Source organism: Oncorhynchus gorbuscha, linkage group LG03 (genome assembly GCF_021184085.1).
Source record: "Oncorhynchus gorbuscha isolate QuinsamMale2020 ecotype Even-year linkage group LG03, OgorEven_v1.0, whole genome shotgun sequence".
NCBI lineage: Eukaryota > Metazoa > Chordata > Actinopteri > Salmoniformes > Salmonidae > Oncorhynchus > Oncorhynchus gorbuscha.
Genome location: NC_060175.1, coordinates 58,061,485 through 58,077,277, shown reverse-complemented (window position 1 = coordinate 58,077,277; position 15,793 = coordinate 58,061,485).

Here is a 15,793-nt window from a genome sequence, read left to right as displayed (position 1 = left end):
GACACCTGTTTAACGTCCCATCCGAAAGACTTCACCCTACTGAGATATTATTTTAGACCAGAAGAAAGGGTGCTTGATACTGACCCTCCAACACCACTTCCAGCAGCATCCGGTTTCCCATTCAGGGACTGATCAGGACCAACCCTGCTTAGCTTCAGAAGCAAGCTAGCAGTGGGATGCAGGGTATGCTGCTGGAGAGGAAAGAGAGACTCAAGTTCATTGTGGCATCATCCATAAAGCAGTAGTTGGTGTATTTTGCTGAGTAGCCAGGGCTGTCGGGAACAGCCATCCCGCATACACATCAACGGCGATTCCTCCTTGTGTCTGGACTAGGGCTGTGACCGTATTACTGCCACACCTGCAGCCATGAGTCATTCCACGTGACTCCCATTTCCTGTTATGCATTCTCCCTAGTCAAAAATTCCTATAGAACTTCAATTTAAAAAATCCCATCAGGTTTTGGAACCTATCCTATAGGGTTTTATACTACAAGATAGAATCCTATTGGACCCATCCTACACGATTTAATCCTATAAGATTGGTTCCAAAATCTGATAGGGTTTTTCTATTGGATTCTTGTTCCAGTCCAATAGGACAGGTTCCAAAATCGGATTTTTCGTAAACACTTCACTTGACACCCAGCGTCATAACATGTAAGAACAGCTGACATAACCTGCCATAACACTGTCATGACCCATATATTTACACCTGTTGTGACATATTTTGCATTATTTTATTGCTGGTTATGACCCCTACATAACTGTCAAAACCCACATGTATTCAAATGTGTTTTTGCCTTGCCAAGAACTTTCCTTTCGTTTTAAAGTTTGTTTTTAAGTCCTTTGTTGTTGTAATGAAGCCTTTACAGGCATGTTTTTGTCATCATATTTTAAATAACTTGTAGAAAATACACTTTGACAAGAAGCATTATGACCATCGTAATCATACAAGCCATATAGGCCTATCACGTACATGCCCTTATGTCAGTCATCAGTCACAAAGAGGGTCTCTTGTGCTGCTCCGGAAATCTGCTCCTGCATTCATCCCAGTTATCAGCAACAGAGCAGTGGTAGTGGGGTAGGTGCATGTCTGAAATCAACATGTGCACAATTACAATTACAATCTAATATGTTTCAAATAACATAAACATACTGTTGACAAGTAGGCTATGGTGTAATGGAATGTTATGCCTTGTGTGGTAGGTTTTGACACTCTTATGTAGGGGTCATAACCAGACTTAAAATAATGCAATCTATAGCGCATTCGGAAAGTATTCAGACCCCTTGACTTTCTCCACATTTTGTTACATTACAGCTTCATTCTAAAAATGTATTTAAAAAATATATCCTCATCAATTTACACACAATACCCCATAATGACAAAGCAAAAACAGATTCAGAAATTTTTGCAAATGTATTAAAAAATAAAAAACAAATATCACATTTACATAAGTATTGAGACCCTTTACTCAGTACTTTGACAACCTTGAGTATTCCACAAGTTACCACCGGCTAAAGCTATGACGGTGATATGCCTATTTACTCTGTTTGATCTCTCAGCGCAATCCACTGTCTCATCAGCCCAGCCAGGCAATTTATAAACTTGATCTCCACTATAAAAACCACCTAGACATGATATCCCATTTCTTTTAGACTAGCATTTGATTTTCAACAAAAAAAGAGTTGTATAAACCTTGCTGTCTGTCTCTCTGACATTTGCAACATTGTTTCCATATTGAAATTCGGTCTCCAGCTGTCTCATAGTAATGAACTTGGGAGTCGAGACGAGACAGAAAAGCAGGCAGCTTTTCTCAGCTAGTCGGCATTATTTTTATGGACATATACAAAGAAATGTGAATAGAAAACAGGTCAAACGAAACTCAGCCATTAATCAAAATAACATTTTTTAAATTAAAATATGTAAATCATTATTTGATACGTTGGTAACCCGTTGAATAAAAGTGATAATGCCCTCGGTGTTGAGGATATATTGGCACTGTTTGCCGGCCCGAGATGAACCCGTGCCCATGCATCCTCCAAAAATAAACGGCTTCTCTGGCATTATCAATTAATTTATATTCTACTACCGCAGAAAATAAATAATACCTACAACTGTTTTGTAGGCCTCCCCCTCCACGTCTGTCTGGGGTGTATTCAGTACGTTGACCATCAGGTGCAGGACAGCAGACTCAGTGGCATATGGGTGGGTGATCATGATGATGTCTGGAATATAGGCAGAGGTTCAGAGAGGAGAGAAAACTAGTTAGGGATTAGGGATTGTGGCGTACCACAGGTTGGCCACCAGGGGGAGACTTGTCGAGGCCTGGTGACAGATGGAGTCGACATCACGCGGCGATGGGTCTCTCTGCTGGACGTGCCAGGTCTCGAAGGGCTCTACGGCCAGGACTAATTGGGGCTGATTGTGGTTGCTGAGTAACCAAGGGTCTGATTGCTCACCAGCTGGACGAGTACCACAAAGCTGCCAAAAGGGCAGCATATGGGGGACTGGAGAAGAGAGGTTACTTCTGTATAGTCATGCTCAGTACAAAAGATAAAAGAGGGAGTTCGGTTTTGTTCCCCACAGGATACAGCAATCACAGAAGATGATATACTGGAGGACCTATTATTTTCCCTTTGTTTAAAAAAATAAATAAAGAGCCGTAAAACTGAGCTAATACAATAATGTCCGTGTCTGATTTGTGTAAATATCTAAGCAAACAGCTGGAGGCAGGACTTTCTCCTATAGGGCTCCATTTTTATGGAATGGTCTGCCTCCCCATGTGAGAGACGCAGACTCGGTCTCAATCTTTAAGTCTTTACTGAAGACTCCTCTCTTCAATGGGTCATATGATTGAGTGTAGTCTGGCCCAGGAGTGTGAAGGTGAACGGAAAGGCTCTGGAGCAACGAAACACCCTTGCTGTCTCTGCCTGGCCGGTTCCCCTCTCTCCACTGGGATTCTCTGCCTCTAACCCTATTACAGGGGCTAAGTCACTGGCTTACTGGTGCTCTTTCATGCCGTCCCTAGGAGGGGTGCATCACTTGAGTGGGTTGAGTCACTGACGTGATCTTCCTGTCTGGGTTGGCGCCCCTCCTTTGGTTGTGCTGTGGCGGAGATCTTTGTGGGCTATACTCCACCTTCTCTCAGGATGGTAAGTTGGTGGTTGAAGATAACCCTCTAATGGTGTGGGTGCTGTGCTTTGGCAGAGTGGGTGGGGTTATATCCGTCCTGTTTGGCCCTGTCCGGGGGTATCATTGGATGGGGCCACAGTGTCTCCTGACCCCTCCTGTCTCAGTCTCCAGTATTTATGCTGCAGTAGTTTGTGTCGGGGGGCTAGGGTCAGTTTGTTATATCTGGAGTACTTCTCCTGCCTTATCCGGGATCCTGTGTGAATTTAAGTATGCTCTCTCTAATTCTCTCTTTCTTTCTCTCTCTCGGAGGACCATGCCTCAGGACTACCTGACATGATGACTCCTTGCTGTCCCCAGTCCACCTGGCCGTGCTGCTGCTCCAGTTTCAACTGTTCTGCCTGCAGCTATGGAACCCTGACCTGTTCACCGGACGTGCTACCAGACCTGCTGTTTTCAACTCTCTAGAGACAGGTAGAGAAACTCCTAATGATCGGCTATGAAAAGCCAACTGACATTTACTCCTGAGGTGCTGACTTGCTGCACCCTTGACAACTACTGTGATTATTATTATTTGACCATGCTGGTCATTTATGGACATTTGAACATCTTGGCCATGTTCTGTTATAATCTCCACCTGGCACAGCCCGAAGAGGACTGGCCACCCCTCATAGCATGGTTCCTCTCTAGGTTTCTTCCTAGGTTTTGGACTTTCTAGGGAGTTTTTCCTAGCCACCGTGCTTCTACACCTGCATTGCTTGCTGATTGGGGTTTTAGGCTGGGTTTCTGTACAGCACTTTGAGATATCAGCTGATGTAAGAAGGGCTATATAAATACATTTGATTTGAGGGCACCTTGCATTGAATTGCCAGGCTCGAGAGGAGAGCATGCCAAGTGTGTGCAAAGTGGTTCGAGAGGAGAGCATGCCAAGTGTGTGCAAAGCTGTCATCAAGGCAAAGGGTGGCTACTTTGAAGAATCTCAAATATATTTTAATTTGTTCAACACTTTTTTGGTTACTACATGATTCCATATGTGTAACTTTATAGTTTTGCCTTCACTATTATTTTACAATGTAGAAAACAGTACAAATAAAAACCCTGGAAAGAATAGGTGTCAACTTTTGACTGGTACTGTATATATACACATATATAGTATATTTTTTTAAACTTTCCATGTCCATGAGTTTCTATTAGATAGACCATATGCATAAAGAGAAAATAGCCTAATTAATCAATCAAATCTATTTAACAATGGCATTATTTCAATTAACTCTGCAACTCTTCCAACTATTGTTTTTTTTCTCACAACTGCCACCATTTCTGCCAAAACATTTAAAACAAAGACATATTGACATATATCCTTTGTTTTGCACATTTGACTTTCATGTTGAAATCCTATTAAACACCAACGGTATTCACCAAGTTAATGGTTTATATTTAGGATAAAGTTTTACAGCTTAGTCACTCTATTATTTTTGTAATAATCTTGAGGGCCAGAGATAATTAGACACCTGTCATAAACTCAAGTACCCAAAAAGGACACTAGATGTCATGTGATACGATTACATTTTTTTTCCAAAGTTTGCAGAGGTTACCAGCAATATACCCTTTGAAACCCTAATCACTTGTAAGACAATCGAAAACAAATCTCAATTAAACTTTGTACATAAAATGATAATCAGATAAGGCATTGAAGACATAATAGCCTACCACTTAGCTCATTCAAATCACATAACATGTTATGCAGAACTACTGATGTAAAAGTATTTTCTAATTTGCTGTGTAACTCTTAAAGAGTAATTGAGGGAGCAGAGCGTGCCCAATTTGACTGAAGCCAGAGTGAGTTTTCCCAAAGGCTGGATCGTCGCCTTCTAGTCCACTCCAATTTAGCTCCAGTAGTGCTCAATTCACTTCACTCGCTCGCTCAGGGCATGCCCGGGCCCAGCATGCATTTAAAGTCTACTTGTGTGCCGCTATAGCCCCTTGCTTTAGCTACTGTCATGGAGTTCATTAAATATTATCATAAAGAAACTGATCAAAACATACAGGTCCAAAATCAAGGTGACTTACAAAAATGAGGCCCAAGAGCAAGAGAGGGAGTGCGGTGATGTGTCCACAACTAAATTATTGTGGAATTTGAAGACACGCACCCCGAAAGCATGATGGTGTCCTACGTGCACATGCTAACGGAAAGGAGCTTGATGGGTTGCTAGTGTTATTGTAGAAAATGATTTATAAAGTAGAGTTCATTTTCATTCTATTATCTACACAATAGGCCTGACATGTTACCTCTTTCAATAAGCTTTCCATTTTGATAGGGTTATTTTACCGAAAAATCTTTAGGCCTACCTATTGAAAAAATATAACCGCATTAATGCTCAGCCTGGCAAGATTGGCCTGAAGGGTGTTTAGCATCACTACTGGCTCTGCAAGCGTGGAGAATGTATTCGCCGCTGCTGGCCTGCTCTCTAGGCACCATCGCATGAGGCTGAAGCCACAGACGTTGGCCACTCACGTTTCTAAAAGTTCATTCTAAGTCACAGCCTATATTCGCAATGTCTAGACTATAATGATTTAAAACAACAATGTTTATAAATGCTGGGCGCTTAATATTCCTGACAACCTAGTCAAGTGTGACACACTCGCAAAAGGTCAAATAAATAAATATGTATTTGCACGCTATAGCCTTGAAATAATATAGCGTAAAACGGCTATTCTCAAAAAAGGGTACGCACCATGACGTCCGGGCCGGGGTACGCCAAAGAAAAATGTGATTCGCATTTTCAAACAGTCCCATTTAGATTTTCCAACGGGGCTATACATTTGGGTGATGTTTTTTTTTCTCGCCCGACTAGCGTCGTTTCACTGCCAAAAATAGAATGAAACCATCAAGTGCTCAGCGAAATAACTGTCAAATAATGACCATCCAATCACATTAACCGTTACTCTCTCGTGGGAAACCTTCCCTCTTGCGCAGACATTTAGAAACGAAACATGCCAATTTGAAAAATAAGACACGGGAGTTTTTTGAGCGACAATTAAGACGACTTTCGAGGAATAAACATGTATAAAATCAACAGATACCATTAATAAAAGGGGGCTAGAAGTGTCTTATATGGTGAGCTACTGAGTGGCTAGGACAGGCAAGCCCCATATGATTGTGGAGGACTTAATTATTCCTGCTGCCGCTGATATGGCTGGGACAATGCTGGGGGAAAAGGCCCCCCACAAAACTATACAAACAATTCATTTTTTTAATTTTTTTTATTAACAACAAATCAATACATAAAGCACATGAGGGATATACAAACAATTCCTTCATCAAACAACACCGTTTCACGAAACATCATTGACATTGCAGGAGATGTTTTGAAACAATTACTGCTTGAATTACAACCCAGTGAATTCTATGCGTTCCAGCAGACGTGGCGGGCACAGCTTCTGGAAGATGTCTGACATCCTCTTCTGCAGACTACTGGAAACCAGGACAACAGGAGAGGATATTTGTAAAGTACTGGACAGCTTTGTGACATCAAATGTAAAAAAGAAAAAGTGGTCAAGATGTGTTGGTATATGTACTGATGGCGCAAAAGCCATGACAAGGAGACATAGTGGAGTGGTAATGCATGTGCAAGCAGGCTCTTGCTGCCCATGGAATGCCTGACAGCATGAAAGACGTTTGACACCACAGTGAAAATGGTTAACTTTGTTAAAGCAAACTCTCGTGTATTTTCTGCATTATGCAATGATATGGGCAGTGAAATTGCAACAAGCGGTTCTGTGAAAATTGAATTTATATCAGAATCCACTGCCATTATTTCTGGACAGGGCTGCGCTCAGAGTATCCTGCCTTGGCAAATTGTGCATGTTAAGAGACTGATACCCTTTGCAACCACTTACCTATGTGAGAGTGGATTCTCAGCCCTCACTAGCATGAAAACTAAATACAGCACAGACTGTGTGTGGAAAATGATTTAAGACCGAGACTCCCTCCAATACAACATTGCAGTTATGTTCATCCTTTCAAGCACACTTCTCATTAACCTGTGGTGAGGTATTCACAATTTTTTGATGGACAAATAAGGTTTTATATGTAAGAAGGCTAAATAAAGAGCAACATTATTGACTATTATTATTTGTGCCCTGGTCCTATAAGAGCCCTTTGTCACTTCCCACGAGCAGGGTTGTGACAAACTCATTCTCATGTTTAATAAATGTATCGTATAGTGTGTGGCAGGCTTACAATGATGGCAAAACAACATTTGAGAGTGCACGGACCCTGGTGCTAGAGGGGTATGCAGCTGGAGGTTGAATGTTTGAAGGGGTACGGTACTATAAAAAAAGTCTGGGAACCACTGGCCTAAATAATTAATTTCCATTCCTTCCTAGACCTCCTGTCTGGCTTCTGACCTATTTATAGAGTGTTCAGATGTTGTTTAATACAACTTGTAGCCTATTTGAAATAAGTGCTTCTTACAGTTATGTTTATTAAAATACATTTGATTCAAATCATACAGTTTGGTTTCAATATTTCAAAAGCAAATGGTAGGTCCAGATAGTCACAAAAATAGATGGGTGTTGGTGAAATGGTGATTTGAAAGAATGGTGAAATGGTGATTTGAAAGAATGGAGTATATTTTGAGCAGGTTTAAAAAGAAAATTCTCTCTTCCTGTGTTTGAGGAACGTTTTTTTGCGGTGTGGTCAGAAAGGATGTGGAGCGCTGGCTCAGTGAGCGATAAGAGTTACTTCCGACCGCTCCACTCTGCTCATATACTCTGTACTCTTACCAATAAAGATTTTGCTCAGGGAGTGTGTGAGAAAACTCTTCTTGGTCCATTTCCTTCCTTTCATGTTGAAGTTGCTCATCAGTTCATAAGAGAAGACTGTTACCCATCAAATACCAGTCACAGAAAGAGAGATTTACACATGAGTACAACAGTATTTTAGGCAGTGTGTGTCCACCTCTCCATCACTCCGGTGACATTGTCCCTCAACGTGTTCCCACCGATCCTACTCAGGAACTGTTTCTTAATTATTTTTTTTAACTACCAAAAAATGTATTATTCAATATGTATTGGAGTTACACCTACAACTTCAAGTGGAGGTAAATTAATTGATGCCAGTTTGTCATTCAATGCTCCTCTGCAGATCCACATACCATCTGGGCAGCTACCTCCGGAGTCTCTAGAACTCTCTCCAGGTTGGCCACATCTTCCAGGATTCTACACACATCAAACTGGAAGTCTGTTCCAGGTCCAGAACCCTCAGCAGAATCCCAGTGTTACAAAGCATGCTCAATGGAAATGGCTTTTAAACATGGAATAGGCTTAATGTGGTTCTGTGACACAGGCCCTAAGCATTTCTGTGTGACTGACCAGATTGAAGAAATAAACGTTATACTCGTCATTTGGAAGAGGAAAACTTTTGGGTTGGATTCAAAAGTTTACCGATCATATCCCATCCACTAAAAATACACAAATTATTTTTCATATGGAGGACATTTCATTCCACAGCACTTCTTATCTATCTGCTTTGGCATTGGTAGTGCCGAGGTTACATTCTTCAGCAGCAGCACATACCTTAGGTATGCTCCCTCTCTGCACTGTGAGGGAGGAAAAACTGCATCCCCTAAAAAAAGCAAGAGTGGAATTAGCAAGGAAGTAAATCACATACTTATGTATTCTCTTCAACTATATACAATAAAACGTGTCAAGTATTAATATGTATTATTAAACATATCAATACCCTCATATGGGGAACATTCACACAGTCCCATTAGACTGTGACCGTCTTACATGAGGTAGAAGAGTGTGGTCCACCCTCTATGAGGTAGCTCTCCTTGTTGAATGAGTCGTCAAGGCTTGAATAACACAAAAGAGGCTGATCAGAACACATACAGTTGAAGTTGGAAGTTTACATACACTTAGGTTGGAGTCATTAAAACTCGATTTTCAACCACTCCACAAATTTCTACTAACAAACTATAGTTTTGGCAAGTCGGTTAGGACATCTACTTTATGCATGACAAGTAATTTGTCCAACAATTGTTTACAGATTATTTCACTTATAATTCACTGTATCACAATTCCAGTGGGTCAGAAGTTTACATACACTAAATTGACTGTGCCTTTAAAAAACAGCTTGGAAAATTACAGAAAATTGTGTCATGGCTTTAGAAGTTTCTGATAGGCTAATTGACATCATTTGAGTCAATTGGAGGTGGACCTGTGGATGTAATTCAAGGACAAGCATCAAACTCAGTGCTTCTTTGCTTGACATCATGGGAAAATCAAAATAAATCAGCCAAGACCTCAGAAAAAAATTGTAGACCTCCACAAGTCTGGTTCATCCTTGGGAGCAATTTCCAAACGCCTGAAGGTACCACGTTCATCTGTGCAAACAATAGTACTCAAGTATAAACACCATTGGACCACGCCGCCGTCATACCGCTCAGGAAGGAGACGCGTTCCGTCTTCTAGAGATGAACGTACTTTGGTGCGAAAAGTGCAAATCAGTCCCAGAACAACAGCAAAGGACCTTGTGAAGATGCAGGAGTTAACAGGTACAAAAGTATCTATATCCACAGTAAAACAAGTCCTATATCGACATAACCTGAAAGACCACTCAGCAAGGAAGAAGCCACTGATCCAAAACCGCCATAAAAAAGCCAGACTACGGTTTGCAACTGCACATGGGGACAAAGATCGTACTTTTTGGAGAAATGTCCTCTGGTCTGATGAAACAGAAATAGAACTGTTTGGCCATAATGACCATCGTTATGATTGGAGGAAAAAGGGGGAGACTTGCAAGCCGAAGAACACCATCCCAACCGTGAAGCACAGGGGTGGCAGCATCATGTTGTGGGGGTGCTTTGCTGCAGGAGGGACTGGTGCACTACACAAAATAGATGGCATCTGAGGTTGAAAAATTAGGTGGATATATTGAAGCAACATCTCAAGACATTAGTCAGGAAGTTAAAGCTTGTTCGCTAATGGGCCTTCCAAATGGACAATGACCACAAGCATACTTCCAAAGTTGTGGCAAAATGGTTTAAGGACAACAAAGTCAAGGTATTGGAGTGGCCATCACAAAGCCCTGACCTCAATCCCACAGAAAATTTGTGAGCAGCACTGAAAAAGTGTGTGCGAGCAAGGAGGCCTACAAACCTGACTCAGTTACACCAGCACTGTTAGGAGGAATGGGCCAAAATTCAACCAACTTATTGTGGGAAGCTTGTGGAAGGCTACCCGAAACGGTTGACCCAAGTTAATCAATTTAAAGACAATGCTACCAAATACTAATTGAGTGTATGTAAACTTCTGACCCACTGGGAATGTGATGAAAGAAATAAAAACTGAAATAAATAATTATCTCTACTGTTATTCTGACATTTCACATTCTTAAAATAATGTGGTGATCCTAACTGACATAAAACAGGGATTTTTTACAAGGATTAAATTTCAGGAATTGTGAAAAACTGAGTTGAAATGTATTTGGCTGAGGTGTATGTCAACTTCTGACTTCAACTGTATATACAACAGTATCTGGAGACCCCTTCAAATTAGTGGATTCAGCTATTTCAGCCACACCCGTTGCTGACAAGTGTATAAAATCGAGCACACAGCTTTGCAATCTCCATAGACAAACACTGACTGCAGAATGGCCTTACCGAAGAGCTCAGTGACTTTCAATGTGCGACAGTCATACGATGCCACCTTTCCAACAAGTCAGTTGGTCAAATTTCTGCCCTTCTAGAGTTTCCACGGTCAACTGTAAGTGCTGTTATTGTGAAGTGGAAACATCTAGGCAGCTGTGAAGTGGTAGGCCACACAAGCTCACAGAACTGGACTGCCGAGTGCTGAAGCGCATAAAAATAGTCTGTCCTCGGTTGCAACACTCACCATCGAGTTCCAAACTGCCTCTGGAAGCTACGTCAGCACAATAACTGTTTGTTGGGCACAAAGCTAGGTCCATACAGAAATGGTTTGCTGAGATTGCCATGGATGAACTTGACTGGCCTGCACAAAGCCCTGACCTCAACTCCATCGAACACCTTTGGGATGAACTGGAACGCCGACTGCGAGCCAAGCATAATCGCCCGACATCAGTTCCCGACCTCACTAATGCTCGAGGCTGAATGGAAGCAAGTCCCCAAAGCTATGTTCTAACATCTAATGCAGTGGTTCCCAAACTTTTTTTATAGTCCCATACCCCTTCAAACATTCAACCTCCAGCTGCATACCCCCTCTAGCACCAGGGTCAGCGCACTCTCAAATGTTGTTTTTTGCCATCATTGTAAGCCTGCCACACACACACTATACGATACATTTATTAAACATAAGAATGAGTGTGAGTTAGTCACAACCCGGCTCATGGGAAGTGACAAACAGCTCATACAGGGCCAGGGCACAAATAATAACATAATAATAATCAATCATTTTGCTCTTTATTTAACCATCTTACATACAAAACCTTATTTGTTCATCGAAAATTGTGAATAACTCACCACGGGTTAATGAGAAGGGTGTGCTTGAAAGGATGCACATAACTCTGAAATGTTGGGTTGTATTGGTGAGAGGCTCAGTCTTAAAATCATTTTCCACACAGTCTGTGACTGTATTTAGTTTTCATGCTAGTGAGAGCTGAGAATCCACTCTCACATAGGTATGTGGTTGCAAAGGGCATCAGTGTCTTAATGCGATTTGCCAAGGCAAGAAACTCAGTGCAGCCCTATCCAGAAATCTGGCAGTGGCTTCTGATTAAGATACATTTTCACAGAACTGCTTGTTGCAATTTCGATGAGGCTCTCTTATTCAGATATCATGTGGACTGGAGGCAGGGCATGAAAGGGATAACGAATCTAGTTTTTTGTCATCCGTTTTGGTAAAGTACCTGCGTAATTGCGCACCCAACTCACTCAGGTTATTCGCTATATCACATTTGACATTGTCCATAAGCTGGAGTTAATTTACACACAAATAAATTCATACAATGATGGAAAAACCTGTGTTGTCCTTGTTAATGCAGACAGAGAAGCGCTCCAACTTCTTAATCATAGCCTCAATTTTGTCCTGCATATTGAATATAGTTGCGGAGAGTCCCTGTAACCCTAGATTCAGATCATTCAGGCGGGAAAAAACATCACCTAGACAGGCCAGTCGTGTGAGAAACTAGTCATCATGCAAGCGGTCAGACAAGTGACGATTATGGTCAGTCAAAACTTTAAGCTGGTCTCTCAATTTAAAAATAAATGTAAAAAGTGTCAATATTTTGCCCCTTGATAACGAGTGTTACATGGTCGCTGCCCATATCATTGCATAGTGCAGAAAATACACGAGAGTTCAGGGGCCTTGCTTTAACAAAGTTAACCATTTCCACTGTAGTGTACAAAACGTCTTTCAAGTTGCCAGGCATTCCCTTGGCAGCAAAAGCCTCTCGGTGGATGCTGTAGTGTACCCAAGTGGTTTCGGGAGCAACCGCTTGCACGAGTGTTGCCACTCCATATTAATGCCCATGATTTTGGAATGAGATGTTCCACATACTTTTGGTCATGTAGTGTACAGCGCCTCAAACTAACATAGACCACGTGTGTGGAAAACCAATGGGAAATAACACTGGTAGATATAGGGTAACCTAACTTGCCCTCTGATCTCAGATGGATCAAGATAAGGTTCTGCTTCTAGAACTGCAGAACTTTCCTCCAGGGTTCCAGAGTTCGACATTTCTGAAGAGGAGAGCAGAGGGGAGTTTGATGAACCTGCCACAACTTTCAACAAACAGGCAATGAGTATACATGTATGAATACGCTTACACTTCATGTAACACTACAAAATTGTGTTTCATACATATAGCTAGTACAGTGAAAGTAAAACCGTGGCCGAATACAATCTAAACATTCTCTCACCTGTGTGTTTCATCTCCATGGGGTCCTCCTTGAAGTATCTGCCTAGTGTATTTTGTAAAAGTTTATGGAAATCAAATGTTAGTTAAACACACTGTTCTACATAAACAATCCTAATTAATCAACGTCTATGTTTAAGACTTCTCACACTGACCAGTAATGTGTCCCTCGCCCGTCTTCCTCTGCGTGTTAGGCTCACGTGTTGTCTCCGTTGTCAGTCAGCTCATCACTGGACCTACTGTACCCTTCACACTCCTCCAGAGATTCTGAAACCATACAGAGTAGCTCCAGCTGTATTTAAAGCATTTCGAGTATTGGTTGTTAACCAATAGTATATGACCAAGCCTCAGTGTAAACAAAACTAAAGAGGGACGTGAGACCAGCATAGTTGTATCTTATTCAATGACCCCAAATAAGGTAATATTTTTACCTCTTCCATTTACTGACATCCTCTATGAGGAAACAGCAAGCAATTTTGTTTGAGATGTTTAAAAAAAAGTTTTTCTCCAATTTTTACTTTGGCCACAAATACCAGTATAAGAGGAGTCAACGTTAGTTGGGTATGAGTTAACAGAATATTAACTTTTAAAAGTGAGATTTACTTGCACCGGGCCTCCCACACTTTCTATTCTGGTTAGAACCAGTTTGCGCTGTTCTGTGAAGGGAGTGGTACACAGCGTTGTATGAGATCTTCAGCTTCTTTGCAATTTCTCGCATGGAATAGCCTTCATTTCTCAAAACAAGAATAGACTGATGAGTTTCAGAAGTCCTTTGTTTCTGGCAATTTTGAGCCTGTAATCGAACCCACAAATGCTGAAACTCCAGATGCTTAACTAGTCTAAAGAAGGCCAGTTTTATTGCTTCTTTAAATCAGCACAACAGTTTTCAGCTGTGCTAACATATCTGCAAAAGGGTTTTCTAATGATCAATTCTCCTTTTAAAATGATAACTAACTAACACAACATTGCATTGGAACACAGGAGTGATGGTTGCTGATAATGGGCCACTGTACGCCTATGTAGATATTCCATAAACAAATCTGCCGTTTCCAGCTACAATAGTCATTTACAACATTACAATGTCTACACTGTATTTCTTATCAATTTGATGTTGTTATTTTCATAAGGGAAAAAAGGGCCTTTATTTCAAAAACAAGGACATTTCTAAGTGACCCCAAACTTTAGAACGGTAGTGTATATTTCTAGCAAACAGAGCGAGAAGCGGCTTAAATAAGAGCCAATGAGCGCACAGCAACGGCTTGCACCTCAATCTCTATACAGTGCAGTGGCGCCCATCAGTTATATTTCCAATGGTTTCAACATAATTACATTTTCATGCGTGTCAGAGCAAAAACCAAGCCATGAAGTCGAAGGAATTGTCCGTAGAGCTCCAAGACAGGATTGTGTCGAGGCATAGATCTGGGGAAGGGTGACAAAAATGTCTGCAGCATTGAAGGTCCCCAAGAAGTGGCCTCAATCATTCTTAAATGGAAGAATTTTGGAACCACCAAGGCTCTTTCTAGAACTGGTCGACCGGCCAAACTGAGCAATCGGGGGAGAAGGGCCTTCGTCAGAGAGGTGACCAAGAACACAATGGTCACTGACAGTGCTCCAGAGTTCCTCTGTGGAGATGGGAGAAACGTCCAGAAGGACACCCATCTCTACAACACTTTATGGTAGAGTGGCCAGACAGAAGCCATTCCTCAGTAAAAGGTACATGACAGCCCGCATGGACTCAGACCATGTGAAATAAGATTCTCTGGTCTGATGAAACAAAGATTGAACCCTTTTGCCTGAATGCCAAGCATCAATTCTGGAGGAAACCTGGCACCATCCCATACGGTGAAGCATGTTGGTGGCAGCATAATGCTGTGAGGATGTTTTTCAGCAGCAGGGACTGAGAGACTAGTCAGAATCGAGGGAAAGATGAATAGAGCAAAGTACAGAGAGATCCTTGATGAAAACCTTGGCCAGAGCGCTCATGACCTCAGAGGTTCACCTTCAAACAGGATGACCGAAAGCATAAAGCCAAGACAATACAGGAGTGGCTTCCGAACAAGTCTCAGAATGTCATTGAGTGGCCCAGCCAGAGCCCGGACATGAACCCAATCGAACATCTCTGAAGAGACCTGAAAATAGCTATGCAGCGACGCTCCCCATCCAACCTGACAGGGCTTGAGAGGATCTGCAGAGAACAATGTGAGAAACTCCCCAAATACAGGTGTGCCAAGTTTGTAGCGTCATACCCAAGAAGACTGGAGGCTGTAATCACTGCCAGAATTGCTTTAAAGTACTGCTCTGAATACTTATGTAAATGTGATATCAGTTTTTTTATTTTATAAATTTGCTAAAATTTCTAACAACCTGTTTTACTTTGTCATTATTGGGTATTTCTATAAATCTAAAATCTAATTGAATCCATTTTAGAATAAGGCTGTAATGTAACAAAATGTGGAAAAAGTCAAGGGGTCTGAATACTTTCCGAATGCATTGTACGTGGTGGGTTAGATGCTTCAGTACCTGAGAATAGTTTGACCTTAATAAGGTCATATGCTGTCCAATTGGCTCCTGGCTTGTGTCTTTCTTTCAGGACTTTCCTGCCATTGGCTGGAGGCGAAATGACCTTCCTGCCCACCACCCAGGTACTGGGAACCACACCCTCCACTTGCTCCTTGCTTTCCTTCCACACCGCACCAGAAGTCATCAGTGTTCTCATAGTCCTGGAACCCACATAGGTAGAAAATGTATACAAGACTTTCTTGATTA